At 47.1% G+C, this 27,588-nt stretch overlaps 19 non-coding genes and 2 pseudogenes across 19 annotated transcripts; all 21 read right to left on the bottom strand.

Annotated features, from left to right (window-relative positions):
• Positions 1–370: 370 nt before the first annotated feature.
• On the bottom strand, positions 371–566 carry LOC142253127 (U2 spliceosomal RNA). Its single transcript, XR_012726446.1, has one exon. It is a non-coding gene; the product is annotated as a U2 spliceosomal RNA (small nuclear RNA).
• Positions 567–1,263: 697 nt separating this feature from the next.
• On the bottom strand, positions 1,264–1,405 carry LOC142253697 (U2 spliceosomal RNA; annotated as a pseudogene).
• A 1,117-nt stretch (positions 1,406–2,522) lies between these two features.
• Positions 2,523–2,721, bottom strand: LOC142253514 (U2 spliceosomal RNA). Its single transcript, XR_012726778.1, has one exon. It is a non-coding gene; the product is annotated as a U2 spliceosomal RNA (small nuclear RNA).
• A 1,322-nt stretch (positions 2,722–4,043) lies between these two features.
• LOC142252935 (U2 spliceosomal RNA) lies at positions 4,044–4,234 on the bottom strand. The gene has a single exon (XR_012726295.1). It is a non-coding gene; the product is annotated as a U2 spliceosomal RNA (small nuclear RNA).
• Positions 4,235–5,351: 1,117 nt separating this feature from the next.
• On the bottom strand, positions 5,352–5,542 carry LOC142253515 (U2 spliceosomal RNA). The gene has a single exon (XR_012726779.1). It is a non-coding gene; the product is annotated as a U2 spliceosomal RNA (small nuclear RNA).
• Positions 5,543–6,659: 1,117 nt separating this feature from the next.
• Positions 6,660–6,850, bottom strand: LOC142253504 (U2 spliceosomal RNA). Its single transcript, XR_012726775.1, has one exon. It is a non-coding gene; the product is annotated as a U2 spliceosomal RNA (small nuclear RNA).
• A 1,117-nt stretch (positions 6,851–7,967) lies between these two features.
• Positions 7,968–8,158, bottom strand: LOC142253493 (U2 spliceosomal RNA). The gene has a single exon (XR_012726772.1). It is a non-coding gene; the product is annotated as a U2 spliceosomal RNA (small nuclear RNA).
• A 1,117-nt stretch (positions 8,159–9,275) lies between these two features.
• On the bottom strand, positions 9,276–9,460 carry LOC142253410 (U2 spliceosomal RNA). The gene has a single exon (XR_012726693.1). It is a non-coding gene; the product is annotated as a U2 spliceosomal RNA (small nuclear RNA).
• Positions 9,461–10,782: 1,322 nt separating this feature from the next.
• Positions 10,783–10,973, bottom strand: LOC142253480 (U2 spliceosomal RNA). Its single transcript, XR_012726770.1, has one exon. It is a non-coding gene; the product is annotated as a U2 spliceosomal RNA (small nuclear RNA).
• A 1,117-nt stretch (positions 10,974–12,090) lies between these two features.
• Positions 12,091–12,281, bottom strand: LOC142253469 (U2 spliceosomal RNA). The gene has a single exon (XR_012726757.1). It is a non-coding gene; the product is annotated as a U2 spliceosomal RNA (small nuclear RNA).
• Positions 12,282–13,398: 1,117 nt separating this feature from the next.
• Positions 13,399–13,589, bottom strand: LOC142252827 (U2 spliceosomal RNA). The gene has a single exon (XR_012726193.1). It is a non-coding gene; the product is annotated as a U2 spliceosomal RNA (small nuclear RNA).
• A 1,117-nt stretch (positions 13,590–14,706) lies between these two features.
• On the bottom strand, positions 14,707–14,910 carry LOC142253530 (U2 spliceosomal RNA; annotated as a pseudogene).
• Positions 14,911–16,203: 1,293 nt separating this feature from the next.
• Positions 16,204–16,394, bottom strand: LOC142253458 (U2 spliceosomal RNA). Its single transcript, XR_012726744.1, has one exon. It is a non-coding gene; the product is annotated as a U2 spliceosomal RNA (small nuclear RNA).
• A 1,117-nt stretch (positions 16,395–17,511) lies between these two features.
• On the bottom strand, positions 17,512–17,702 carry LOC142253447 (U2 spliceosomal RNA). The gene has a single exon (XR_012726732.1). It is a non-coding gene; the product is annotated as a U2 spliceosomal RNA (small nuclear RNA).
• A 1,117-nt stretch (positions 17,703–18,819) lies between these two features.
• On the bottom strand, positions 18,820–19,010 carry LOC142253436 (U2 spliceosomal RNA). The gene has a single exon (XR_012726719.1). It is a non-coding gene; the product is annotated as a U2 spliceosomal RNA (small nuclear RNA).
• Positions 19,011–20,127: 1,117 nt separating this feature from the next.
• LOC142253424 (U2 spliceosomal RNA) lies at positions 20,128–20,318 on the bottom strand. Its single transcript, XR_012726707.1, has one exon. It is a non-coding gene; the product is annotated as a U2 spliceosomal RNA (small nuclear RNA).
• A 1,117-nt stretch (positions 20,319–21,435) lies between these two features.
• Positions 21,436–21,626, bottom strand: LOC142253413 (U2 spliceosomal RNA). The gene has a single exon (XR_012726696.1). It is a non-coding gene; the product is annotated as a U2 spliceosomal RNA (small nuclear RNA).
• Positions 21,627–22,740: 1,114 nt separating this feature from the next.
• Positions 22,741–22,931, bottom strand: LOC142253401 (U2 spliceosomal RNA). The gene has a single exon (XR_012726688.1). It is a non-coding gene; the product is annotated as a U2 spliceosomal RNA (small nuclear RNA).
• Positions 22,932–24,048: 1,117 nt separating this feature from the next.
• On the bottom strand, positions 24,049–24,239 carry LOC142252886 (U2 spliceosomal RNA). Its single transcript, XR_012726249.1, has one exon. It is a non-coding gene; the product is annotated as a U2 spliceosomal RNA (small nuclear RNA).
• Positions 24,240–25,356: 1,117 nt separating this feature from the next.
• LOC142252912 (U2 spliceosomal RNA) lies at positions 25,357–25,547 on the bottom strand. The gene has a single exon (XR_012726274.1). It is a non-coding gene; the product is annotated as a U2 spliceosomal RNA (small nuclear RNA).
• A 1,117-nt stretch (positions 25,548–26,664) lies between these two features.
• On the bottom strand, positions 26,665–26,855 carry LOC142253390 (U2 spliceosomal RNA). Its single transcript, XR_012726682.1, has one exon. It is a non-coding gene; the product is annotated as a U2 spliceosomal RNA (small nuclear RNA).
• Positions 26,856–27,588: the final 733 nt, after the last annotated feature.

Genomic DNA, 27,588 nt, shown 5'->3' with positions numbered 1-27,588 from the left:
TTCTTTCATAGGCCGCCCATTCTTAGTATTTGACGTTCAGGTAACAACAGGTAACTTTATTTGGAGTGGAAGCAGAGAGATAACACCAGATGCCAATTGTAGATCCTCTCACACCTGTGGTCACTGCAGCATCTGACTCCACTTTGTCCAAAAGGGATCTATTCCATTCAATTACACATGATCTAGATTAGACTGACAACAAGATACTGCACGGGACATAGCAGAGTTGGTGAAGTTGAGTGGTGATGAGTTTGCTATTTGGATGAATAAAGCAAGTAAAAAGTGTGTTAGATAAAAATTCATTTCAATTCGCTAATCGGGCTAATATGAATCAGGTGAATCGAGTTCTGCTTTTGGAAACTGGGTTAAGAAGGGGTGCACCGTTCCTGGAGGTACTGCAATACCAGGTCAATGCGTGGAGTGGACAGAGCAAGCTCTTTTTCCATCTCCCTGTTCTAAAAATCCATTTAATATATGGTCCCCAGATAGGGGACGTATCAGATATTAAACTGATAAGAACAGATTTTTGATTTAATGAAGCTTTCCAAAGCACCGCAAAAATGCATGACCGAAGTCACACCAAAAACAGTGCAAAGGCTAGGATTCGTGTGGACCCCTCCGTGAGAAGAGGATCCCCAAAAATCAACCCCGTCCCTCCGAGCCAGAAGGCCACAGCGAGGGTCAGGGATCTTCGGTGCTCCCCCAAGCCGAAGCCTGGTTGAGCCTTGTTGTTGCTCCCAGCGTCCACCGAGGCATCTTACCCAAGTGGAGTAGGGAGCTACTAGTCGTTGGTTTCGCAGCCGAGACTGCCCGGACCGTCAACCGGTGTTGGTTTCTCAGCCCAAGGCTGACCGGACCTCCAACCGGGTGTTGGTTTCTCAGCCCAAGGCTGACCGGACCTCCAACCGGGTGTTGGTTTCTCAACCCAAGGCTAACCGGACCTCCAACCGGGTGTTGGTTTCTCAGCCAAAGCTGACCCGAACCTCCAACCGGGTGTTGGTTTCTCAGCCCAAAGCTGACCGGACCTCCGACCGGGATTATAAAAATTTCCCTTCTTAGCCAGAAGGCCGGGATAGGGCAATATGCTTGGAAAGTATGAATAGGCAAGGCGCGGCGTGCGACAGAGTCTGAGGCTTACCAGGGTCCCAACCTAGCAAGTTCAGACTCCCTCCAGGGTGTCCATTCCTGGGGCACATTGCACCATAACCCCCACACTTACTCAGTCTAATAGCCTCGATCCTGGTAGGGCCATGGTTTCCTCTAGATGGATATACTATCCTCCCAAAGTACTAACAAGCGCAACCTTCCAGTGTGCATTGCATCATTGTACTAAGGTGGCCGGAGCCTTAAACCACCTTTTCGAACGATACTACACTTGATCTTAGCCAAAAGGCCGAGAAGCGATAACCAGAATTGGTTTGGGCCTCGAGTGGCACCCTGGCCTATGCCGGACACATCTTAGGGAGAGAGAGCGAGAGGGAGACAAACCCACGCCTACACAAGACATTTTGTCACCCAAGCCAACCCTTGAAAAGGCTGCTTTGCAGAGCAAAAACAAGAAGAATGGTGCGTTTTGCAGCCGCCGCCCACTGCAATGAATCTGAATAACTCCTCCTTTAGGGCGCAAGCAACTCCCCTCCCCCTTGCAGTCTTTCCAATTCACGATACAAAAAGACGGACAGGACAGGTTGCCTGACTTTCCGTCACTGCCACCCTTTGCCATCCTTACCCGTAGAAAGCCCTTTCATCATCCCCAAACCCTAATCTTTTCCCTTTCCTTCCCAGCCCCCAAACCCTGCCCTCTGTACCTTTCTCACCACCCGCTTCCCTTCTCCTGTCATCCCCCTACCACCCGGGAAAAAAAGAGATTGCCCCCTCCTTCCACTAGCCCACCCTCCCACCCAAAGAACAACTTCTTCTGCGCAGCTTGTTTTCTAGGCAGCAGCGCTATTGTGATGTCATCGGGGGGCATTGTGACAAGCCGCCAGTGTTCCGTCTCTTCATGTTGTGCACTGTTCAAACCGAAAATACATCAACAGGCAGGCTACAGAAAAGCTTACTAACAAAGGTTAGAGAGGGGCTTTCTCAGAGGGCTTTTTACAGTTTGTCTATTCCCAATTAGCCGGTTTAGTATACTTAATGAAAGTACTAATTCTTTCATAGGCCGCCCATTCTTAGTATTTGACGTTCAGGTAACAACAGGTAACTTTATTTGGAGTGGAAGCAGAGAGATAACACCAGATGCCAATTGTAGATCCTCTCACACCTGTGGTCACTGCAGCATCTGACTCCACTTTGTCCAAAAGGGATCTATTCCATTCAATTACACATGATCTAGATTAGACTGACAACAAGATACTGCACGGGACATAGCAGAGTTGGTGAAGTTGAGTGGTGATGAGTTTGCTATTTGGATGAATAAAGCAAGTAAAAAGTGTGTTAGATAAAAATTCATTTCAATTCGCTAATCGGGCTAATATGAATCAGGTGAATCGAGTTCTGCTTTTGGAAACTGGGTTAAGTAGGGGTGCACCGTTCCTGGAGGTACTGCAATACCAGGTCAATGCGTGGAGTGGACAGAGCAAGCTCTTTTTCCATCTCCCTGTTCTAAAAATCCATTTAATATATGGCCCCCAGATAGGGGACGTATCAGATATTAAACTGATAAGAACAGATTTGTTTTTTTTTTTGAGATTACATCCGCAATTTTCAGAAAACGGTCATCGGCCACCACACAAAAGCGCAGTGCCGCAGGTGATCGCCTCCCGAGCCCAGGAACCACCAGCCATAAGGGGACGTAAGCACCAAAAGGCGCAACAATCCCCGAGGCCGGCGGTTGTGCAAGCCCGGGCCCCTCCCAGCCAAGACAAAGGCAAACCCAATGAAGGGACTACACTTGATCTTAGCCAAAAGGCCGAGAAGCGATAACCAGAATTGGTTTGGGCCTCGAGTGGCACCCTGGCCTATGCCGGACACATCTTAGGGAGAGAGAGCGAGAGGGAGACAAACCCACGCCTACACAAGACATTTTGTCACCCAAGCCAACCCTTGAAAAGGCTGCTTTGCAGAGCAAAAACAAGAAGAATGGTGCGTTTTGCAGCCGCCGCCCACTGCAATGAATCTGAATAACTCCTCCTTTAGGGCGCAAGCAACTCCCCTCCCCCTTGCAGTCTTTCCAATTCACGATACAAAAAGACGGACAGGACAGGTTGCCTGACTTTCCGTCACTGCCACCCTTTGCCATCCTTACCCGTAGAAAGCCCTTTCATCATCCCCAAACCCTAATCTTTTCCCTTTCCTTCCCAGCCCCCAAACCCTGCCCTCTGTACCTTTCTCACCACCCGCTTCCCTTCTCCTGTCATCCCCCTACCACCCGGGAAAAAAAGAGATTGCCCCCTCCTTCCACTAGCCCACCCTCCCACCCAAAGAACAACTTCTTCTGCGCAGCTTGTTTTCTAGGCAGCAGCGCTATTGTGATGTCATCGGGGGGCATTGTGACAAGCCGCCAGTGTTCCGTCTCTTCATGTTGTGCACTGTTCAAACCGAAAATACATCAACAGGCAGGCTACAGAAAAGCTTACTAACAAAGGTTAGAGAGGGGCTTTCTCAGAGGGCTTTTTACAGTTTGTCTATTCCCAATTAGCCGGTTTAGTATACTTAATGAAAGTACTAATTCTTTCATAGGCCGCCCATTCTTAGTATTTGACGTTCAGGTAACAACAGGTAACTTTATTTGGAGTGGAAGCAGAGAGATAACACCAGATGCCAATTGTAGATCCTCTCACACCTGTGGTCACTGCAGCATCTGACTCCACTTTGTCCAAAAGGGATCTATTCCATTCAATTACACATGATCTAGATTAGACTGACAACAAGATACTGCACGGGACATAGCAGAGTTGGTGAAGTTGAGTGGTGATGAGTTTGCTATTTGGATGAATAAAGCAAGTAAAAAGTGTGTTAGATAAAAATTCATTTCAATTCGCTAATCGGGCTAATATGAATCAGGTGAATCGAGTTCTGCTTTTGGAAACTGGGTTAAGAAGGGGTGCACCGTTCCTGGAGGTACTGCAATACCAGGTCAATGCGTGGAGTGGACAGAGCAAGCTCTTTTTCCATCTCCCTGTTCTAAAAATCCATTTAATATATGGTCGCCAGATAGGGGACGTATCAGATATTAAACTGATAAGAACAGATACTACACTTGATCTTAGCCAAAAGGCCGAGAAGCGATAACCAGAATTGGTTTGGGCCTCGAGTGGCACCCTGGCCTATGCCGGACACACCTTAGGGAGAGAGAGCGAGAGGGAGACAAACCCACGCCTACACAAGACATTTTGTCACCCAAGCCAACCCTTGAAAAGGCTGCTTTGCAGAGCAAAAACAAGAAGAATGGTGCGTTTTGCAGCCGCCGCCCACTGCAATGAATCTGAATAACTCCTCCTTTAGGGCGCAAGCAACTCCCCTCCCCCTTGCAGTCTTTCCAATTCACGATACAAAAAGACGGACAGGACAGGTTGCCTGACTTTCCGTCACTGCCACCCTTTGCCATCCTTACCCGTAGAAAGCCCTTTCATCATCCCCAAACCCTAATCTTTTCCCTTTCCTTCCCAGCCCCCAAACCCTGCCCTCTGTACCTTTCTCACCACCCGCTTCCCTTCTCCTGTCATCCCCCTACCACCCGGGAAAAAAAGAGATTGCCCCCTCCTTCCACTAGCCCACCCTCCCACCCAAAGAACAACTTCTTCTGCGCAGCTTGTTTTCTAGGCAGCAGCGCTATTGTGATGTCATCGGGGGGCATTGTGACAAGCCGCCAGTGTTCCGTCTCTTCATGTTGTGCACTGTTCAAACCGAAAATACATCAACAGGCAGGCTACAGAAAAGCTTACTAACAAAGGTTAGAGAGGGGCTTTCTCAGAGGGCTTTTTACAGTTTGTCTATTCCCAATTAGCCGGTTTAGTATACTTAATGAAAGTACTAATTCTTTCATAGGCCGCCCATTCTTAGTATTTGACGTTCAGGTAACAACAGGTAACTTTATTTGGAGTGGAAGCAGAGAGATAACACCAGATGCCAATTGTAGATCCTCTCACACCTGTGGTCACTGCAGCATCTGACTCCACTTTGTCCAAAAGGGATCTATTCCATTCAATTACACATGATCTAGATTAGACTGACAACAAGATACTGCACGGGACATAGCAGAGTTGGTGAAGTTGAGTGGTGATGAGTTTGCTATTTGGATGAATAAAGCAAGTAAAAAGTGTGTTAGATAAAAATTCATTTCAATTCGCTAATCGGGCTAATATGAATCAGGTGAATCGAGTTCTGCTTTTGGAAACTGGGTTAAGAAGGGGTGCACCGTTCCTGGAGGTACTGCAATACCAGGTCAATGCGTGGAGTGGACAGAGCAAGCTCTTTTTCCATCTCCCTGTTCTAAAAATCCATTTAATATATGGTCCCCAGATAGGGGACGTATCAGATATTAAACTGATAAGAACAGATACTACACTTGATCTTAGCCAAAAGGCCGAGAAGCGATAACCAGAATTGGTTTGGGCCTCGAGTGGCACCCTGGCCTATGCCGGACACATCTTAGGGAGAGAGAGCGAGAGGGAGACAAACCCACGCCTACACAAGACATTTTGTCACCCAAGCCAACCCTTGAAAAGGCTGCTTTGCAGAGCAAAAACAAGAAGAATGGTGCGTTTTGCAGCCGCCGCCCACTGCAATGAATCTGAATAACTCCTCCTTTAGGGCGCAAGCAACTCCCCTCCCCCTTGCAGTCTTTCCAATTCACGATACAAAAAGACGGACAGGACAGGTTGCCTGACTTTCCGTCACTGCCACCCTTTGCCATCCTTACCCGTAGAAAGCCCTTTCATCATCCCCAAACCCTAATCTTTTCCCTTTCCTTCCCAGCCCCCAAACCCTGCCCTCTGTACCTTTCTCACCACCCGCTTCCCTTCTCCTGTCATCCCCCTACCACCCGGGAAAAAAAGAGATTGCCCCCTCCTTCCACTAGCCCACCCTCCCACCCAAAGAACAACTTCTTCTGCGCAGCTTGTTTTCTAGGCAGCAGCGCTATTGTGATGTCATCGGGGGGCATTGTGACAAGCCGCCAGTGTTCCGTCTCTTCATGTTGTGCACTGTTCAAACCGAAAATACATCAACAGGCAGGCTACAGAAAAGCTTACTAACAAAGGTTAGAGAGGGGCTTTCTCAGAGGGCTTTTTACAGTTTGTCTATTCCCAATTAGCCGGTTTAGTATACTTAATGAAAGTACTAATTCTTTCATAGGCCGCCCATTCTTAGTATTTGACGTTCAGGTAACAACAGGTAACTTTATTTGGAGTGGAAGCAGAGAGATAACACCAGATGCCAATTGTAGATCCTCTCACACCTGTGGTCACTGCAGCATCTGACTCCACTTTGTCCAAAAGGGATCTATTCCATTCAATTACACATGATCTAGATTAGACTGACAACAAGATACTGCACGGGACATAGCAGAGTTGGTGAAGTTGAGTGGTGATGAGTTTGCTATTTGGATGAATAAAGCAAGTAAAAAGTGTGTTAGATAAAAATTCATTTCAATTCGCTAATCGGGCTAATATGAATCAGGTGAATCGAGTTCTGCTTTTGGAAACTGGGTTAAGAAGGGGTGCACCGTTCCTGGAGGTACTGCAATACCAGGTCAATGCGTGGAGTGGACAGAGCAAGCTCTTTTTCCATCTCCCTGTTCTAAAAATCCATTTAATATATGGTCCCCAGATAGGGGACGTATCAGATATTAAACTGATAAGAACAGATACTACACTTGATCTTAGCCAAAAGGCCGAGAAGCGATAACCAGAATTGGTTTGGGCCTCGAGTGGCACCCTGGCCTATGCCGGACACATCTTAGGGAGAGAGAGCGAGAGGGAGACAAACCCACGCCTACACAAGACATTTTGTCACCCAAGCCAACCCTTGAAAAGGCTGCTTTGCAGAGCAAAAACAAGAAGAATGGTGCGTTTTGCAGCCGCCGCCCACTGCAATGAATCTGAATAACTCCTCCTTTAGGGCGCAAGCAACTCCCCTCCCCCTTGCAGTCTTTCCAATTCACGATACAAAAAGACGGACAGGACAGGTTGCCTGACTTTCCGTCACTGCCACCCTTTGCCATCCTTACCCGTAGAAAGCCCTTTCATCATCCCCAAACCCTAATCTTTTCCCTTTCCTTCCCAGCCCCCAAACCCTGCCCTCTGTACCTTTCTCACCACCCGCTTCCCTTCTCCTGTCATCCCCCTACCACCCGGGAAAAAAAGAGATTGCCCCCTCCTTCCACTAGCCCACCCTCCCACCCAAAGAACAACTTCTTCTGCGCAGCTTGTTTTCTAGGCAGCAGCGCTATTGTGATGTCATCGGGGGGCATTGTGACAAGCCGCCAGTGTTCCGTCTCTTCATGTTGTGCACTGTTCAAACCGAAAATACATCAACAGGCAGGCTACAGAAAAGCTTACTAACAAAGGTTAGAGAGGGGCTTTCTCAGAGGGCTTTTTACAGTTTGTCTATTCCCAATTAGCCGGTTTAGTATACTTAATGAAAGTACTAATTCTTTCATAGGCCGCCCATTCTTAGTATTTGACGTTCAGGTAACAACAGGTAACTTTATTTGGAGTGGAAGCAGAGAGATAACACCAGATGCCAATTGTAGATCCTCTCACACCTGTGGTCACTGCAGCATCTGACTCCACTTTGTCCAAAAGGGATCTATTCCATTCAATTACACATGATCTAGATTAGACTGACAACAAGATACTGCACGGGACATAGCAGAGTTGGTGAAGTTGAGTGGTGATGAGTTTGCTATTTGGATGAATAAAGCAAGTAAAAAGTGTGTTAGATAAAAATTCATTTCAATTCGCTAATCGGGCTAATATGAATCAGGTGAATCGAGTTCTGCTTTTGGAAACTGGGTTAAGAAGGGGTGCACCGTTCCTGGAGGTACTGCAATACCAGGTCAATGCGTGGAGTGGACAGAGCAAGCTCTTTTTCCATCTCCCTGTTCTAAAAATCCATTTAATATATGGTCCCCAGATAGGGGACGTATCAGATATTAAACTGATAAGAACAGATACTACACTTGATCTTAGCCAAAAGGCCGAGAAGCGATAACCAGAATTGGTTTGGGCCTCGAGTGGCACCCTGGCCTATGCCGGACACATCTTAGGGAGAGAGAGCGAGAGGGAGACAAACCCACGCCTACACAAGACATTTTGTCACCCAAGCCAACCCTTGAAAAGGCTGCTTTGCAGAGCAAAAACAAGAAGAATGGTGCGTTTTGCAGCCGCCGCCCACTGCAATGAATCTGAATAACTCCTCCTTTAGGGCGCAAGCAACTCCCCTCCCCCTTGCAGTCTTTCCAATTCACGATACAAAAAGACGGACAGGACAGGTTGCCTGACTTTCCGTCACTGCCACCCTTTGCCATCCTTACCCGTAGAAAGCCCTTTCATCATCCCCAAACCCTAATCTTTTCCCTTTCCTTCCCAGCCCCCAAACCCTGCCCTCTGTACCTTTCTCACCACCCGCTTCCCTTCTCCTGTCATCCCCCTACCACCCGGGAAAAAAAGAGATTGCCCCCTCCTTCCACTAGCCCACCCTCCCACCCAAAGAACAACTTCTTCTGCGCAGCTTGTTTTCTAGGCAGCAGCGCTATTGTGATGTCATCGGGGGGCATTGTGACAAGCCGCCAGTGTTCCGTCTCTTCATGTTGTGCACTGTTCAAACCGAAAATACATCAACAGGCAGGCTACAGAAAAGCTTACTAACAAAGGTTAGAGAGGGGCTTTCTCAGAGGGCTTTTTACAGTTTGTCTATTCCCAATTAGCCGGTTTAGTATACTTAATGAAAGTACTAATTCTTTCATAGGCCGCCCATTCTTAGTATTTGACGTTCAGGTAACAACAGGTAACTTTATTTGGAGTGGAAGCAGAGAGATAACACCAGATGCCAATTGTAGATCCTCTCACACCTGTGGTCACTGCAGCATCTGACTCCACTTTGTCCAAAAGGGATCTATTCCATTCAATTACACATGATCTAGATTAGACTGACAACAAGATACTGCACGGGACATAGCAGAGTTGGTGAAGTTGAGTGGTGATGAGTTTGCTATTTGGATGAATAAAGCAAGTAAAAAGTGTGTTAGATAAAAATTCATTTCAATTCGCTAATCGGGCTAATATGAATCAGGTGAATCGAGTTCTGCTTTTGGAAACTGGGTTAAGAAGGGGTGCACCGTTCCTGGAGGTACTGCAATACCAGGTCAATGCGTGGAGTGGACAGAGCAAGCTCTTTTTCCATCTCCCTGTTCTAAAAATCCATTTAATATATGGTCCCCAGATAGGGGACGTATCAGATATTAAACTGATAAGAACAGATGAGATTTCACCCGCAAATTTCAGAAAACGGTCAGCGGCCACCACACAAAAGCGCAGTGCCGCAGGTGATCGCCTCCCGAGCCCAGGAACCACCAGCCATAAGGGGACGTAAGCACCAAAAGGCGCAACAATCCCCGAGGCCGGCGGTTGTGCAAGCCCGGGCCCCTCCCAGCCAAGACCAATGCAAACCCAATGAAGGGACTACACTTGATCTTAGCCAAAAGGCCGAGAAGCGATAACCAGAATTGGTTTGGGCCTCGAGTGGCACCCTGGCCTATGCCGGACACATCTTAGGGAGAGAGAGCGAGAGGGAGACAAACCCACGCCTACACAAGACATTTTGTCACCCAAGCCAACCCTTGAAAAGGCTGCTTTGCAGAGCAAAAACAAGAAGAATGGTGCGTTTTGCAGCCGCCGCCCACTGCAATGAATCTGAATAACTCCTCCTTTAGGGCGCAAGCAACTCCCCTCCCCCTTGCAGTCTTTCCAATTCACGATACAAAAAGACGGACAGGACAGGTTGCCTGACTTTCCGTCACTGCCACCCTTTGCCATCCTTACCCGTAGAAAGCCCTTTCATCATCCCCAAACCCTAATCTTTTCCCTTTCCTTCCCAGCCCCCAAACCCTGCCCTCTGTACCTTTCTCACCACCCGCTTCCCTTCTCCTGTCATCCCCCTACCACCCGGGAAAAAAAGAGATTGCCCCCTCCTTCCACTAGCCCACCCTCCCACCCAAAGAACAACTTCTTCTGCGCAGCTTGTTTTCTAGGCAGCAGCGCTATTGTGATGTCATCGGGGGGCATTGTGACAAGCCGCCAGTGTTCCGTCTCTTCATGTTGTGCACTGTTCAAACCGAAAATACATCAACAGGCAGGCTACAGAAAAGCTTACTAACAAAGGTTAGAGAGGGGCTTTCTCAGAGGGCTTTTTACAGTTTGTCTATTCCCAATTAGCCGGTTTAGTATACTTAATGAAAGTACTAATTCTTTCATAGGCCGCCCATTCTTAGTATTTGACGTTCAGGTAACAACAGGTAACTTTATTTGGAGTGGAAGCAGAGAGATAACACCAGATGCCAATTGTAGATCCTCTCACACCTGTGGTCACTGCAGCATCTGACTCCACTTTGTCCAAAAGGGATCTATTCCATTCAATTACACATGATCTAGATTAGACTGACAACAAGATACTGCACGGGACATAGCAGAGTTGGTGAAGTTGAGTGGTGATGAGTTTGCTATTTGGATGAATAAAGCAAGTAAAAAGTGTGTTAGATAAAAATTCATTTCAATTCGCTAATCGGGCTAATATGAATCAGGTGAATCGAGTTCTGCTTTTGGAAACTGGGTTAAGAAGGGGTGCACCGTTCCTGGAGGTACTGCAATACCAGGTCAATGCGTGGAGTGGACAGAGCAAGCTCTTTTTCCATCTCCCTGTTCTAAAAATCCATTTAATATATGGTCCCCAGATAGGGGACGTATCAGATATTAAACTGATAAGAACAGATACTACACTTGATCTTAGCCAAAAGGCCGAGAAGCGATAACCAGAATTGGTTTGGGCCTCGAGTGGCACCCTGGCCTATGCCGGACACATCTTAGGGAGAGAGAGCGAGAGGGAGACAAACCCACGCCTACACAAGACATTTTGTCACCCAAGCCAACCCTTGAAAAGGCTGCTTTGCAGAGCAAAAACAAGAAGAATGGTGCGTTTTGCAGCCGCCGCCCACTGCAATGAATCTGAATAACTCCTCCTTTAGGGCGCAAGCAACTCCCCTCCCCCTTGCAGTCTTTCCAATTCACGATACAAAAAGACGGACAGGACAGGTTGCCTGACTTTCCGTCACTGCCACCCTTTGCCATCCTTACCCGTAGAAAGCCCTTTCATCATCCCCAAACCCTAATCTTTTCCCTTTCCTTCCCAGCCCCCAAACCCTGCCCTCTGTACCTTTCTCACCACCCGCTTCCCTTCTCCTGTCATCCCCCTACCACCCGGGAAAAAAAGAGATTGCCCCCTCCTTCCACTAGCCCACCCTCCCACCCAAAGAACAACTTCTTCTGCGCAGCTTGTTTTCTAGGCAGCAGCGCTATTGTGATGTCATCGGGGGGCATTGTGACAAGCCGCCAGTGTTCCGTCTCTTCATGTTGTGCACTGTTCAAACCGAAAATACATCAACAGGCAGGCTACAGAAAAGCTTACTAACAAAGGTTAGAGAGGGGCTTTCTCAGAGGGCTTTTTACAGTTTGTCTATTCCCAATTAGCCGGTTTAGTATACTTAATGAAAGTACTAATTCTTTCATAGGCCGCCCATTCTTAGTATTTGACGTTCAGGTAACAACAGGTAACTTTATTTGGAGTGGAAGCAGAGAGATAACACCAGATGCCAATTGTAGATCCTCTCACACCTGTGGTCACTGCAGCATCTGACTCCACTTTGTCCAAAAGGGATCTATTCCATTCAATTACACATGATCTAGATTAGACTGACAACAAGATACTGCACGGGACATAGCAGAGTTGGTGAAGTTGAGTGGTGATGAGTTTGCTATTTGGATGAATAAAGCAAGTAAAAAGTGTGTTAGATAAAAATTCATTTCAATTCGCTAATCGGGCTAATATGAATCAGGTGAATCGAGTTCTGCTTTTGGAAACTGGGTTAAGAAGGGGTGCACCGTTCCTGGAGGTACTGCAATACCAGGTCAATGCGTGGAGTGGACAGAGCAAGCTCTTTTTCCATCTCCCTGTTCTAAAAATCCATTTAATATATGGTCCCCAGATAGGGGACGTATCAGATATTAAACTGATAAGAACAGATACTACACTTGATCTTAGCCAAAAGGCCGAGAAGCGATAACCAGAATTGGTTTGGGCCTCGAGTGGCACCCTGGCCTATGCCGGACACATCTTAGGGAGAGAGAGCGAGAGGGAGACAAACCCACGCCTACACAAGACATTTTGTCACCCAAGCCAACCCTTGAAAAGGCTGCTTTGCAGAGCAAAAACAAGAAGAATGGTGCGTTTTGCAGCCGCCGCCCACTGCAATGAATCTGAATAACTCCTCCTTTAGGGCGCAAGCAACTCCCCTCCCCCTTGCAGTCTTTCCAATTCACGATACAAAAAGACGGACAGGACAGGTTGCCTGACTTTCCGTCACTGCCACCCTTTGCCATCCTTACCCGTAGAAAGCCCTTTCATCATCCCCAAACCCTAATCTTTTCCCTTTCCTTCCCAGCCCCCAAACCCTGCCCTCTGTACCTTTCTCACCACCCGCTTCCCTTCTCCTGTCATCCCCCTACCACCCGGTAAAAAAAGAGATTGCCCCCTCCTTCCACTAGCCCACCCTCCCACCCAAAGAACAACTTCTTCTGCGCAGCTTGTTTTCTAGGCAGCAGCGCTATTGTGATGTCATCGGGGGGCATTGTGACAAGCCGCCAGTGTTCCGTCTCTTCATGTTGTGCACTGTTCAAACCGAAAATACATCAACAGGCAGGCTACAGAAAAGCTTACTAACAAAGGTTAGAGAGGGGCTTTCTCAGAGGGCTTTTTACAGTTTGTCTATTCCCAATTAGCCGGTTTAGTATACTTAATGAAAGTACTAATTCTTTCATAGGCCGCCCATTCTTAGTATTTGACGTTCAGGTAACAACAGGTAACTTTATTTGGAGTGGAAGCAGAGAGATAACACCAGATGCCAATTGTAGATCCTCTCACACCTGTGGTCACTGCAGCATCTGACTCCACTTTGTCCAAAAGGGATCTATTCCATTCAATTACACATGATCTAGATTAGACTGACAACAAGATACTGCACGGGACATAGCAGAGTTGGTGAAGTTGAGTGGTGATGAGTTTGCTATTTGGATGAATAAAGCAAGTAAAAAGTGTGTTAGATAAAAATTCATTTCAATTCGCTAATCGGGCTAATATGAATCAGGTGAATCGAGTTCTGCTTTTGGAAACTGGGTTAAGAAGGGGTGCACCGTTCCTGGAGGTACTGCAATACCAGGTCAATGCGTGGAGTGGACAGAGCAAGCTCTTTTTCCATCTCCCTGTTCTAAAAATCCATTTAATATATGGTCCCCAGATAGGGGACGTATCAGATATTAAACTGATAAGAACAGATACTACACTTGATCTTAGCCAAAAGGCTGAGAAGCGATAACCAGAATTGGTTTGGGCCTCGAGTGGCACCCTGGCCTATGCCGGACACATCTTAGGGAGAGAGAGCGAGAGGGAGACAAACCCACGCCTACACAAGACATTTTGTCACCCAAGCCAACCCTTGAAAAGGCTGCTTTTCAGAGCAAAAACAAGAAGAATGGTGCGTTTTGCAGCCGCCGCCCACTGCAATGAATCTGAATAACTCCTCCTTTAGGGCGCAAGCAACTCCCCTCCCCCTTGCAGTCTTTCCAATTCACGATACAAAAAGACGGACAGGACAGGTTGCCTGACTTTCCGTCACTGCCACCCTTTGCCATCCTTACCCGTAGAAAGCCCTTTCATCATCCCCAAACCCTAATCTTTTCCCTTTCCTTCCCAGCCCCCAAACCCTGCCCTCTGTACCTTTCTCACCACCCGCTTCCCTTCTCCTGTCATCCCCCTACCACCCGGGAAAAAAAGAGATTGCCCCCTCCTTCCACTAGCCCACCCTCCCACCCAAAGAACAACTTCTTCTGCGCAGCTTGTTTTCTAGGCAGCAGCGCTATTGTGATGTCATCGGGGGGCATTGTGACAAGCCGCCAGTGTTCCGTCTCTTCATGTTGTGCACTGTTCAAACCGAAAATACATCAACAGGCAGGCTACAGAAAAGCTTACTAACAAAGGTTAGAGAGGGGCTTTCTCAGAGGGCTTTTTACAGTTTGTCTATTCCCAATTAGCCGGTTTAGTATACTTAATGAAAGTACTAATTCTTTCATAGGCCGCCCATTCTTAGTATTTGACGTTCAGGTAACAACAGGTAACTTTATTTGGAGTGGAAGCAGAGAGATAACACCAGATGCCAATTGTAGATCCTCTCACACCTGTGGTCACTGCAGCATCTGACTCCACTTTGTCCAAAAGGGATCTATTCCATTCAATTACACATGATCTAGATTAGACTGACAACAAGATACTGCACGGGACATAGCAGAGTTGGTGAAGTTGAGTGGTGATGAGTTTGCTATTTGGATGAATAAAGCAAGTAAAAAGTGTGTTAGATAAAAATTCATTTCAATTCGCTAATCGGGCTAATATGAATCAGGTGAATCGAGTTCTGCTTTTGGAAACTGGGTTAAGAAGGGGTGCACCGTTCCTGGAGGTACTGCAATACCAGGTCAATGCGTGGAGTGGACAGAGCAAGCTCTTTTCCATCTCCCTGTTCTAAAAATCCATTTAATATATGGTCCCCAGATAGGGGACGTATCAGATATTAAACTGATAAGAACAGATTTTCTTTTTTTTTTTTTTTTTTTTTTTTTGAAGGATGAGTTTGAAAATAATAAAGTGACCGCCTCTCGTTGCCCAGGTAACCGTCCGTCACAAGAGGGCTATGACATCCTACGATGCACACTCCCCCAAGGCCAGCAGTTGTGCAATACCCTGGCACCTTTCAGCACCAACCAAGGTAGTACCCTCCCAAACTACACTTGATCTTAGCCAAAAGGCCGAGAAGCGATAACCAGAATTGGTTTGGGCCTCGAGTGGCACCCTGGCCTATGCCGGACACATCTTAGGGAGAGAGAGCGAGAGGGAGACAAACCCACGCCTACACAAGACATTTTGTCACCCAAGCCAACCCTTGAAAAGGCTGCTTTGCAGAGCAAAAACAAGAAGAATGGTGCGTTTTGCAGCCGCCGCCCACTGCAATGAATCTGAATAACTCCTCCTTTAGGGCGCAAGCAACTCCCCTCCCCCTTGCAGTCTTTCCAATTCACGATACAAAAAGACGGACAGGACAGGTTGCCTGACTTTCCGTCACTGCCACCCTTTGCCATCCTTACCCGTAGAAAGCCCTTTCATCATCCCCAAACCCTAATCTTTTCCCTTTCCTTCCCAGCCCCCAAACCCTGCCCTCTGTACCTTTCTCACCACCCGCTTCCCTTCTCCTGTCATCCCCCTACCACCCGGGAAAAAAAGAGATTGCCCCCTCCTTCCACTAGCCCACCCTCCCACCCAAAGAACAACTTCTTCTGCGCAGCTTGTTTTCTAGGCAGCAGCGCTATTGTGATGTCATCGGGGGGCATTGTGACAAGCCGCCAGTGTTCCGTCTCTTCATGTTGTGCACTGTTCAAACCGAAAATACATCAACAGGCAGGCTACAGAAAAGCTTACTAACAAAGGTTAGAGAGGGGCTTTCTCAGAGGGCTTTTTACAGTTTGTCTATTCCCAATTAGCCGGTTTAGTATACTTAATGAAAGTACTAATTCTTTCATAGGCCGCCCATTCTTAGTATTTGACGTTCAGGTAACAACAGGTAACTTTATTTGGAGTGGAAGCAGAGAGATAACACCAGATGCCAATTGTAGATCCTCTCACACCTGTGGTCACTGCAGCATCTGACTCCACTTTGTCCAAAAGGGATCTATTCCATTCAATTACACATGATCTAGATTAGACTGACAACAAGATACTGCACGGGACATAGCAGAGTTGGTGAAGTAGAGTGGTGATGAGTTTGCTATTTGGATGAATAAAGCAAGTAAAAAGTGTGTTAGATAAAAATTCATTTCAATTCGCTAATCGGGCTAATATGAATCAGGTGAATCGAGTTCTGCTTTTGGAAACTGGGTTAAGAAGGGGTGCACCGTTCCTGGAGGTACTGCAATACCAGGTCAATGCGTGGAGTGGACAGAGCAAGCTCTTTTTCCATCTCCCTGTTCTAAAAATCCATTTAATATATGGTCCCCAGATAGGGGACGTATCAGATATTAAACTGATAAGAACAGATACTACACTTGATCTTAGCCAAAAGGCCGAGAAGCGATAACCAGAATTGGTTTGGGCCTCGAGTGGCACCCTGGCCTATGCCGGACACATCTTAGGGAGAGAGAGCGAGAGGGAGACAAACCCACGCCTACACAAGACATTTTGTCACCCAAGCCAACCCTTGAAAAGGCTGCTTTGCAGAGCAAAAACAAGAAGAATGGTGCGTTTTGCAGCCGCCGCCCACTGCAATGAATCTGAATAACTCCTCCTTTAGGGCGCAAGCAACTCCCCTCCCCCTTGCAGTCTTTCCAATTCACGATACAAAAAGACGGACAGGACAGGTTGCCTGACTTTCCGTCACTGCCACCCTTTGCCATCCTTACCCGTAGAAAGCCCTTTCATCATCCCCAAACCCTAATCTTTTCCCTTTCCTTCCCAGCCCCCAAACCCTGCCCTCTGTACCTTTCTCACCACCCGCTTCCCTTCTCCTGTCATCCCCCTACCACCCGGGAAAAAAAGAGATTGCCCCCTCCTTCCACTAGCCCACCCTCCCACCCAAAGAACAACTTCTTCTGCGCAGCTTGTTTTCTAGGCAGCAGCGCTATTGTGATGTCATCGGGGGGCATTGTGACAAGCCGCCAGTGTTCCGTCTCTTCATGTTGTGCACTGTTCAAACCGAAAATACATCAACAGGCAGGCTACAGAAAAGCTTACTAACAAAGGTTAGAGAGGGGCTTTCTCAGAGGGCTTTTTACAGTTTTTCTATTCCCAATTAGCCGGTTTAGTATACTTAATGAAAGTACTAATTCTTTCATAGGCCGCCCATTCTTAGTATTTGACGTTCAGGTAACAACAGGTAACTTTATTTGGAGTGGAAGCAGAGAGATAACACCAGATGCCAATTGTAGATCCTCTCACACCTGTGGTCACTGCAGCATCTGACTCCACTTTGTCCAAAAGGGATCTATTCCATTCAATTACACATGATCTAGATTAGACTGACAACAAGATACTGCACGGGACATAGCAGAGTTGGTGAAGTTGAGTGGTGATGAGTTTGCTATTTGGATGAATAAAGCAAGTAAAAAGTGTGTTAGATAAAAATTCATTTCAATTCGCTAATCGGGCTAATATGAATCAGGTGAATCGAGTTCTGCTTTTGGAAACTGGGTTAAGAAGGGGTGCACCGTTCCTGGAGGTACTGCAATACCAGGTCAATGCGTGGAGTGGACAGAGCAAGCTCTTTTTCCATCTCCCTGTTCTAAAAATCCATTTAATATATGGTCCCCAGATAGGGGACGTATCAGATATTAAACTGATAAGAACAGATACTACACTTGATCTTAGCCAAAAGGCCGAGAAGCGATAACCAGAATTGGTTTGGGCCTCGAGTGGCACCCTGGCCTATGCCGGACACATCTTAGGGAGAGAGAGCGAGAGGGAGACAAACCCACGCCTACACAAGACATTTTGTCACCCAAGCCAACCCTTGAAAAGGCTGCTTTGCAGAGCAAAAACAAGAAGAATGGTGCGTTTTGCAGCCGCCGCCCACTGCAATGAATCTGAATAACTCCTCCTTTAGGGCGCAAGCAACTCCCCTCCCCCTTGCAGTCTTTCCAATTCACGATACAAAAAGACGGACAGGACAGGTTGCCTGACTTTCCGTCACTGCCACCCTTTGCCATCCTTACCCGTAGAAAGCCCTTTCATCATCCCCAAACCCTAATCTTTTCCCTTTCCTTCCCAGCCCCCAAACCCTGCCCTCTGTACCTTTCTCACCACCCGCTTCCCTTCTCCTGTCATCCCCCTACCACCCGGGAAAAAAAGAGATTGCCCCCTCCTTCCACTAGCCCACCCTCCCACCCAAAGAACAACTTCTTCTGCGCAGCTTGTTTTCTAGGCAGCAGCGCTATTGTGATGTCATCGGGGGGCATTGTGACAAGCCGCCAGTGTTCCGTCTCTTCATGTTGTGCACTGTTCAAACCGAAAATACATCAACAGGCAGGCTACAGAAAAGCTTACTAACAAAGGTTAGAGAGGGGCTTTCTCAGAGGGCTTTTTACAGTTTGTCTATTCCCAATTAGCCGGTTTAGTATACTTAATGAAAGTACTAATTCTTTCATAGGCCGCCCATTCTTAGTATTTGACGTTCAGGTAACAACAGGTAACTTTATTTGGAGTGGAAGCAGAGAGATAACACCAGATGCCAATTGTAGATCCTCTCACACCTGTGGTCACTGCAGCATCTGACTCCACTTTGTCCAAAAGGGATCTATTCCATTCAATTACACATGATCTAGATTAGACTGACAACAAGATACTGCACGGGACATAGCAGAGTTGGTGAAGTTGAGTGGTGATGAGTTTGCTATTTGGATGAATAAAGCAAGTAAAAAGTGTGTTAGATAAAAATTCATTTCAATTCGCTAATCGGGCTAATATGAATCAGGTGAATCGAGTTCTGCTTTTGGAAACTGGGTTAAGAAGGGGTGCACCGTTCCTGGAGGTACTGCAATACCAGGTCAATGCGTGGAGTGGACAGAGCAAGCTCTTTTTCCATCTCCCTGTTCTAAAAATCCATTTAATATATGGTCCCCAGATAGGGGACGTATCAGATATTAAACTGATAAGAACAGATACTACACTTGATCTTAGCCAAAAGGCCGAGAAGCGATAACCAGAATTGGTTTGGGCCTCGAGTGGCACCCTGGCCTATGCCGGACACATCTTAGGGAGAGAGAGCGAGAGGGAGACAAACCCACGCCTACACAAGACATTTTGTCACCCAAGCCAACCCTTGAAAAGGCTGCTTTGCAGAGCAAAAACAAGAAGAATGGTGCGTTTTGCAGCCGCCGCCCACTGCAATGAATCTGAATAACTCCTCCTTTAGGGCGCAAGCAACTCCCCTCCCCCTTGCAGTCTTTCCAATTCACGATACAAAAAGACGGACAGGACAGGTTGCCTGACTTTCCGTCACTGCCACCCTTTGCCATCCTTACCCGTAGAAAGCCCTTTCATCATCCCCAAACCCTAATCTTTTCCCTTTCCTTCCCAGCCCCCAAACCCTGCCCTCTGTACCTTTCTCACCACCCGCTTCCCTTCTCCTGTCATCCCCCTACCACCCGGGAAAAAAAGAGATTGCCCCCTCCTTCCACTAGCCCACCCTCCCACCCAAAGAACAACTTCTTCTGCGCAGCTTGTTTTCTAGGCAGCAGCGCTATTGTGATGTCATCGGGGGGCATTGTGACAAGCCGCCAGTGTTCCGTCTCTTCATGTTGTGCACTGTTCAAACCGAAAATACATCAACAGGCAGGCTACAGAAAAGCTTACTAACAAAGGTTAGAGAGGGGCTTTCTCAGAGGGCTTTTTACAGTTTGTCTATTCCCAATTAGCCGGTTTAGTATACTTAATGAAAGTACTAATTCTTTCATAGGCCGCCCATTCTTAGTATTTGACGTTCAGGTAACAACAGGTAACTTTATTTGGAGTGGAAGCAGAGAGATAACACCAGATGCCAATTGTAGATCCTCTCACACCTGTGGTCACTGCAGCATCTGACTCCACTTTGTCCAAAAGGGATCTATTCCATTCAATTACACATGATCTAGATTAGACTGACAACAAGATACTGCACGGGACATAGCAGAGTTGGTGAAGTTGAGTGGTGATGAGTTTGCTATTTGGATGAATAAAGCAAGTAAAAAGTGTGTTAGATAAAAATTCATTTCAATTCGCTAATCGGGCTAATATGAATCAGGTGAATCGAGTTCTGCTTTTGGAAACTGGGTTAAGAAGGGGTGCACCGTTCCTGGAGGTACTGCAATACCAGGTCAATGCGTGGAGTGGACAGAGCAAGCTCTTTTTCCATCTCCCTGTTCTAAAAATCCATTTAATATATGGTCCCCAGATAGGGGACGTATCAGATATTAAACTGATAAGAACAGATACTACACTTGATCTTAGCCAAAAGGCCGAGAAGCGATAACCAGAATTGGTTTGGGCCTCGAGTGGCACCCTGGCCTATGCCGGACACATCTTAGGGAGAGAGAGCGAGAGGGAGACAAACCCACGCCTACACAAGACATTTTGTCACCCAAGCCAACCCTTGAAAAGGCTGCTTTGCAGAGCAAAAACAAGAAGAATGGTGCGTTTTGCAGCCGCCGCCCACTGCAATGAATCTGAATAACTCCTCCTTTAGGGCGCAAGCAACTCCCCTCCCCCTTGCAGTCTTTCCAATTCACGATACAAAAAGACGGACAGGACAGGTTGCCTGACTTTCCGTCACTGCCACCCTTTGCCATCCTTACCCGTAGAAAGCCCTTTCATCATCCCCAAACCCTAATCTTTTCCCTTTCCTTCCCAGCCCCCAAACCCTGCCCTCTGTACCTTTCTCACCACCCGCTTCCCTTCTCCTGTCATCCCCCTACCACCCGGGAAAAAAAGAGATTGCCCCCTCCTTCCACTAGCCCACCCTCCCACCCAAAGAACAACTTCTTCTGCGCAGCTTGTTTTCTAGGCAGCAGCGCTATTGTGATGTCATCGGGGGGCATTGTGACAAGCCGCCAGTGTTCCGTCTCTTCATGTTGTGCACTGTTCAAACCGAAAATACATCAACAGGCAGGCTACAGAAAAGCTTACTAACAAAGGTTAGAGAGGGGCTTTCTCAGAGGGCTTTTTACAGTTTGTCTATTCCCAATTAGCCGGTTTAGTATACTTAATGAAAGTACTAATTCTTTCATAGGCCGCCCATTCTTAGTATTTGACGTTCAGGTAACAACAGGTAACTTTATTTGGAGTGGAAGCAGAGAGATAACACCAGATGCCAATTGTAGATCCTCTCACACCTGTGGTCACTGCAGCATCTGACTCCACTTTGTCCAAAAGGGATCTATTCCATTCAATTACACATGATCTAGATTAGACTGACAACAAGATACTGCACGGGACATAGCAGAGTTGGTGAAGTTGAGTGGTGATGAGTTTGCTATTTGGATGAATAAAGCAAGTAAAAAGTGTGTTAGATAAAAATTCATTTCAATTCGCTAATCGGGCTAATATGAATCAGGTGAATCGAGTTCTGCTTTTGGAAACTGGGTTAAGAAGGGGTGCACCGTTCCTGGAGGTACTGCAATACCAGGTCAATGCGTGGAGTGGACAGAGCAAGCTCTTTTTCCATCTCCCTGTTCTAAAAATCCATTTAATATATGGTCCCCAGATAGGGGACGTATCAGATATTAAACTGATAAGAACAGATACTACACTTGATCTTAGCCAAAAGGCCGAGAAGCGATAACCAGAATTGGTTTGGGCCTCGAGTGGCACCCTGGCCTATGCCGGACACATCTTAGGGAGAGAGAGCGAGAGGGAGACAAACCCACGCCTACACAAGACATTTTGTCACCCAAGCCAACCCTTGAAAAGGCTGCTTTGCAGAGCAAAAACAAGAAGAATGGTGCGTTTTGCAGCCGCCGCCCACTGCAATGAATCTGAATAACTCCTCCTTTAGGGCGCAAGCAACTCCCCTCCCCCTTGCAGTCTTTCCAATTCACGATACAAAAAGACGGACAGGACAGGTTGCCTGACTTTCCGTCACTGCCACCCTTTGCCATCCTTACCCGTAGAAAGCCCTTTCATCATCCCCAAACCCTAATCTTTTCCCTTTCCTTCCCAGCCCCCAAACCCTGCCCTCTGTACCTTTCTCACCACCCGCTTCCCTTCTCTTGTCATCCCCCTACCACCCGGGAAAAAAAGAGATTGCCCCCTCCTTCCACTAGCCCACCCTCCCACCCAAAGAACAACTTCTGCGCAGCTTGTTTTCTAGGCAGCAGCGCTATTGTGATGTCATCGGGGGGCATTGTGACAAGCCGCCAGTGTTCCGTCTCTTCATGTTGTGCACTGTTCAAACCGAAAATACATCAACAGGCAGGCTACAGAAAAGCTTACTAACAAAGGTTAGAGAGGGGCTTTCTCAGAGGGCTTTTTACAGTTTGTCTATTCCCAATTAGCCGGTTTAGTATACTTAATGAAAGTACTAATTCTTTCATAGGCCGCCCATTCTTAGTATTTGACGTTCAGGTAACAACAGGTAACTTTATTTGGAGTGGAAGCAGAGAGATAACACCAGATGCCAATTGTAGATCCTCTCACACCTGTGGTCACTGCAGCATCTGACTCCACTTTGTCCAAAAGGGATCTATTCCATTCAATTACACATGATCTAGATTAGACTGACAACAAGATACTGCACGGGACATAGCAGAGTTGGTGAAGTTGAGTGGTGATGAGTTTGCTATTTGGATGAATAAAGCAAGTAAAAAGTGTGTTAGATAAAAATTCATTTCAATTCGCTAATCGGGCTAATATGAATCAGGTGAATCGAGTTCTGCTTTTGGAAACTGGGTTAAGAAGGGGTGCACCGTTCCTGGAGGTACTGCAATACCAGGTCAATGCGTGGAGTGGACAGAGCAAGCTCTTTTTCCATCTCCCTGTTCTAAAAATCCATTTAATATATGGTCCCCAGATAGGGGACGTATCAGATATTAAACTGATAAGAACAGATACTACACTTGATCTTAGCCAAAAGGCCGAGAAGCGATAACCAGAATTGGTTTGGGCCTCGAGTGGCACCCTGGCCTATGCCGGACACATCTTAGGGAGAGAGAGCGAGAGGGAGACAAACCCACGCCTACACAAGACATTTTGTCACCCAAGCCAACCCTTGAAAAGGCTGCTTTGCAGAGCAAAAACAAGAAGAATGGTGCGTTTTGCAGCCGCCGCCCACTGCAATGAATCTGAATAACTCCTCCTTTAGGGCGCAAGCAACTCCCCTCCCCCTTGCAGTCTTTCCAATTCACGATACAAAAAGACGGACAGGACAGGTTGCCTGACTTTCCGTCACTGCCACCCTTTGCCATCCTTACCCGTAGAAAGCCCTTTCATCATCCCCAAACCCTAATCTTTTCCCTTTCCTTCCCAGCCCCCAAACCCTGCCCTCTGTACCTTTCTCACCACCCGCTTCCCTTCTCCTGTCATCCCCCTACCACCCGGGAAAAAAAGAGATTGCCCCCTCCTTCCACTAGCCCACCCTCCCACCCAAAGAACAACTTCTTCTGCGCAGCTTGTTTTCTAGGCAGCAGCGCTATTGTGATGTCATCGGGGGGCATTGTGACAAGCCGCCAGTGTTCCGTCTCTTCATGTTGTGCACTGTTCAAACCGAAAATACATCAACAGGCAGGCTACAGAAAAGCTTACTAACAAAGGTTAGAGAGGGGCTTTCTCAGAGGGCTTTTTACAGTTTGTCTATTCCCAATTAGCCGGTTTAGTATACTTAATGAAAGTACTAATTCTTTCATAGGCCGCCCATTCTTAGTATTTGACGTTCAGGTAACAACAGGTAACTTTATTTGGAGTGGAAGCAGAGAGATAACACCAGATGCCAATTGTAGATCCTCTCACACCTGTGGTCACTGCAGCATCTGACTCCACTTTGTCCAAAAGGGATCTATTCCATTCAATTACACATGATCTAGATTAGACTGACAACAAGATACTGCACGGGACATAGCAGAGTTGGTGAAGTTGAGTGGTGATGAGTTTGCTATTTGGATGAATAAAGCAAGTAAAAAGTGTGTTAGATAAAAATTCATTTCAATTCGCTAATCGGGCTAATATGAATCAGGTGAATCGAGTTCTGCTTTTGGAAACTGGGTTAAGAAGGGGTGCACCGTTCCTGGAGGTACTGCAATACCAGGTCAATGCGTGGAGTGGACAGAGCAAGCTCTTTTTCCATCTCCCTGTTCTAAAAATCCATTTAATATATGGTCCCCAGATAGGGGACGTATCAGATATTAAACTAATAAGAACAGATACTACACTTGATCTTAGCCAAAAGGCCGAGAAGCGATAACCAGAATTGGTTTGGGCCTCGAGTGGCACCCTGGCCTATGCCGGACACATCTTAGGGAGAGAGAGCGAGAGGGAGACAAACCCACGCCTACACAAGACATTTTGTCACCCAAGCCAACCCTTGAAAAGGCTGCTTTGCAGAGCAAAAACAAGAAGAATGGTGCGTTTTGCAGCCGCCGCCCACTGCAATGAATCTGAATAACTCCTCCTTTAGGGCGCAAGCAACTCCCCTCCCCCTTGCAGTCTTTCCAATTCACGATACAAAAAGACGGACAGGACAGGTTGCCTGACTTTCCGTCACTGCCACCCTTTGCCATCCTTACCCGTAGAAAGCCCTTTCATCATCCCCAAACCCTAATCTTTTCCCTTTCCTTCCCAGCCCCCAAACCCTGCCCTCTGTACCTTTCTCACCACCCGCTTCCCTTCTCCTGTCATCCCCCTACCACCCGGGAAAAAAAGAGATTGCCCCCTCCTTCCACTAGCCCACCCTCCCACCCAAAGAACAACTTCTTCTGCGCAGCTTGTTTTCTAGGCAGCAGCGCTATTGTGATGTCATCGGGGGGCATTGTGACAAGCCGCCAGTGTTCCGTCTCTTCATGTTGTGCACTGTTCAAACCGAAAATACATCAACAGGCAGGCTACAGAAAAGCTTACTAACAAAGGTTAGAGAGGGGCTTTCTCAGAGGGCTTTTTACAGTTTGTCTATTCCCAATTAGCCGGTTTAGTATACTTAATGAAAGTACTAATTCTTTCATAGGCCGCCCATTCTTAGTATTTGACGTTCAGGTAACAACAGGTAACTTTATTTGGAGTGGAAGCAGAGAGATAACACCAGATGCCAATTGTAGATCCTCTCACACCTGTGGTCACTGCAGCATCTGACTCCACTTTGTCCAAAAGGGATCTATTCCATTCAATTACACATGATCTAGATTAGACTGACAACAAGATACTGCACGGGACATAGCAGAGTTGGTGAAGTTGAGTGGTGATGAGTTTGCTATTTGGATGAATAAAGCAAGTAAAAAGTGTGTTAGATAAAAATTCATTTCAATTCGCTAATCGGGCTAATATGAATCAGGTGAATCGAGTTCTGCTTTTGGAAACTGGGTTAAGAAGGGGTGCACCGTTCCTGGAGGTACTGCAATACCAGGTCAATGCGTGGAGTGGACAGAGCAAGCTCTTTTTCCATCTCCCTGTTCTAAAAATCCATTTAATATATGGTCCTCAGATAGGGGACGTATCAGATATTAAACTGATAAGAACAGATACTACACTTGATCTTAGCCAAAAGGCCGAGAAGCGATAACCAGAATTGGTTTGGGCCTCGAGTGGCACCCTGGCCTATGCCGGACACATCTTAGGGAGAGAGAGCGAGAGGGAGACAAACCCACGCCTACACAAGACATTTTGTCACCCAAGCCAACCCTTGAAAAGGCTGCTTTGCAGAGCAAAAACAAGAAGAATGGTGCGTTTTGCAGCCGCCGCCCACTGCAATGAATCTGAATAACTCCTCCTTTAGGGCGCAAGCAACTCCCCTCCCCCTTGCAGTCTTTCCAATTCACGATACAAAAAGACGGACAGGACAGGTTGCCTGACTTTCCGTCACTGCCACCCTTTGCCATCCTTACCCGTAGAAAGCCCTTTCATCATCCCCAAACCCTAATCTTTTCCCTTTCCTTCCCAGCCCCCAAACCCTGCCCTCTGTACCTTTCTCACCACCCGCTTCCCTTCTCCTGTCATCCCCCTACCACCCGGGAAAAAAAGAGATTGCCCCCTCCTTCCACTAGCCCACCCTCCCACCCAAAGAACAACTTCTTCTGCGCAGCTTGTTTTCTAGGCAGCAGCGCTATTGTGATGTCATCGGGGGGCATTGTGACAAGCCGCCAGTGTTCCGTCTCTTCATGTTGTGCACTGTTCAAACCGAAAATACATCAACAGGCAGGCTACAGAAAAGCTTACTAACAAAGGTTAGAGAGGGGCTTTCTCAGAGGGCTTTTTACAGTTTTTCTATTCCCAATTAGCCGGTTTAGTATACTTAATGAAAGTACTAATTCTTTCATAGGCCGCCCATTCTTAGTATTTGACGTTCAGGTAACAACAGGTAACTTTATTTGGAGTGGAAGCAGAGAGATAACACCAGATGCCAATTGTAGATCCTCTCACACCTGTGGTCACTGCAGCATCTGACTCCACTTTGTCCAAAAGGGATCTATTCCATTCAATTACACATGATCTAGATTAGACTGACAACAAGATACTGCACGGGACATAGCAGAGTTGGTGAAGTTGAGTGGTGATGAGTTTGCTATTTGGATGAATAAAGCAAGTAAAAAGTGTGTTAGATAAAAATTCATTTCAATTCGCTAATCGGGCTAATATGAATCAGGTGAATCGAGTTCTGCTTTTGGAAACTGGGTTAAGAAGGGGTGCACCGTTCCTGGAGGTACTGCAATACCAGGTCAATGCGTGGAGTGGACAGAGCAAGCTCTTTTTCCATCTCCCTGTTCTAAAAATCCATTTAATATATGGTCCCCAGATAGGGGACGTATCAGATATTAAACTGATAAGAACAGATACTACACTTGATCTTAGCCAAAAGGCCGAGAAGCGATAACCAGAATTGGTTTGGGCCTCGAGTGGCACCCTGGCCTATGCCGGACACATCTTAGGGAGAGAGAGCGAGAGGGAGACAAACCCACGCCTACACAAGACATTTTGTCACCCAAGCCAACCCTTGAAAAGGCTGCTTTGCAGAGCAAAAACAAGAAGAATGGTGCGTTTTGCAGCCGCCGCCCACTGCAATGAATCTGAATAACTCCTCCTTTAGGGCGCAAGCAACTCCCCTCCCCCTTGCAGTCTTTCCAATTCACGATACAAAAAGACGGACAGGACAGGTTGCCTGACTTTCCGTCACTGCCACCCTTTGCCATCCTTACCCGTAGAAAGCCCTTTCATCATCCCCAAACCCTAATCTTTTCCCTTTCCTTCCCAGCCCCCAAACCCTGCCCTCTGTACCTTTCTCACCACCCGCTTCCCTTCTCCTGTCATCCCCCTACCACCCGGGAAAAAAAGAGATTGCCCCCTCCTTCCACTAGCCCACCCTCCCACCCAAAGAACAACTTCTTCTGCGCAGCTTGTTTTCTAGGCAGCAGCGCTATTGTGATGTCATCGGGGGGCATTGTGACAAGCCGCCAGTGTTCCGTCTCTTCATGTTGTGCACTGTTCAAACCGAAAATACATCAACAGGCAGGCTACAGAAAAGCTTACTAACAAAGGTTAGAGAGGGGCTTTCTCAGAGGGCTTTTTACAGTTTGTCTATTCCCAATTAGCCGGTTTAGTATACTT

The sequence above is a fragment of the Anomaloglossus baeobatrachus genome, chromosome 9 (assembly GCF_048569485.1).
Source record: "Anomaloglossus baeobatrachus isolate aAnoBae1 chromosome 9, aAnoBae1.hap1, whole genome shotgun sequence".
NCBI lineage: Eukaryota > Metazoa > Chordata > Amphibia > Anura > Aromobatidae > Anomaloglossus > Anomaloglossus baeobatrachus.
Note: the sequence above shows the minus strand (reverse complement) of the source record. Positions and strands in the feature narration are given on the sequence as shown.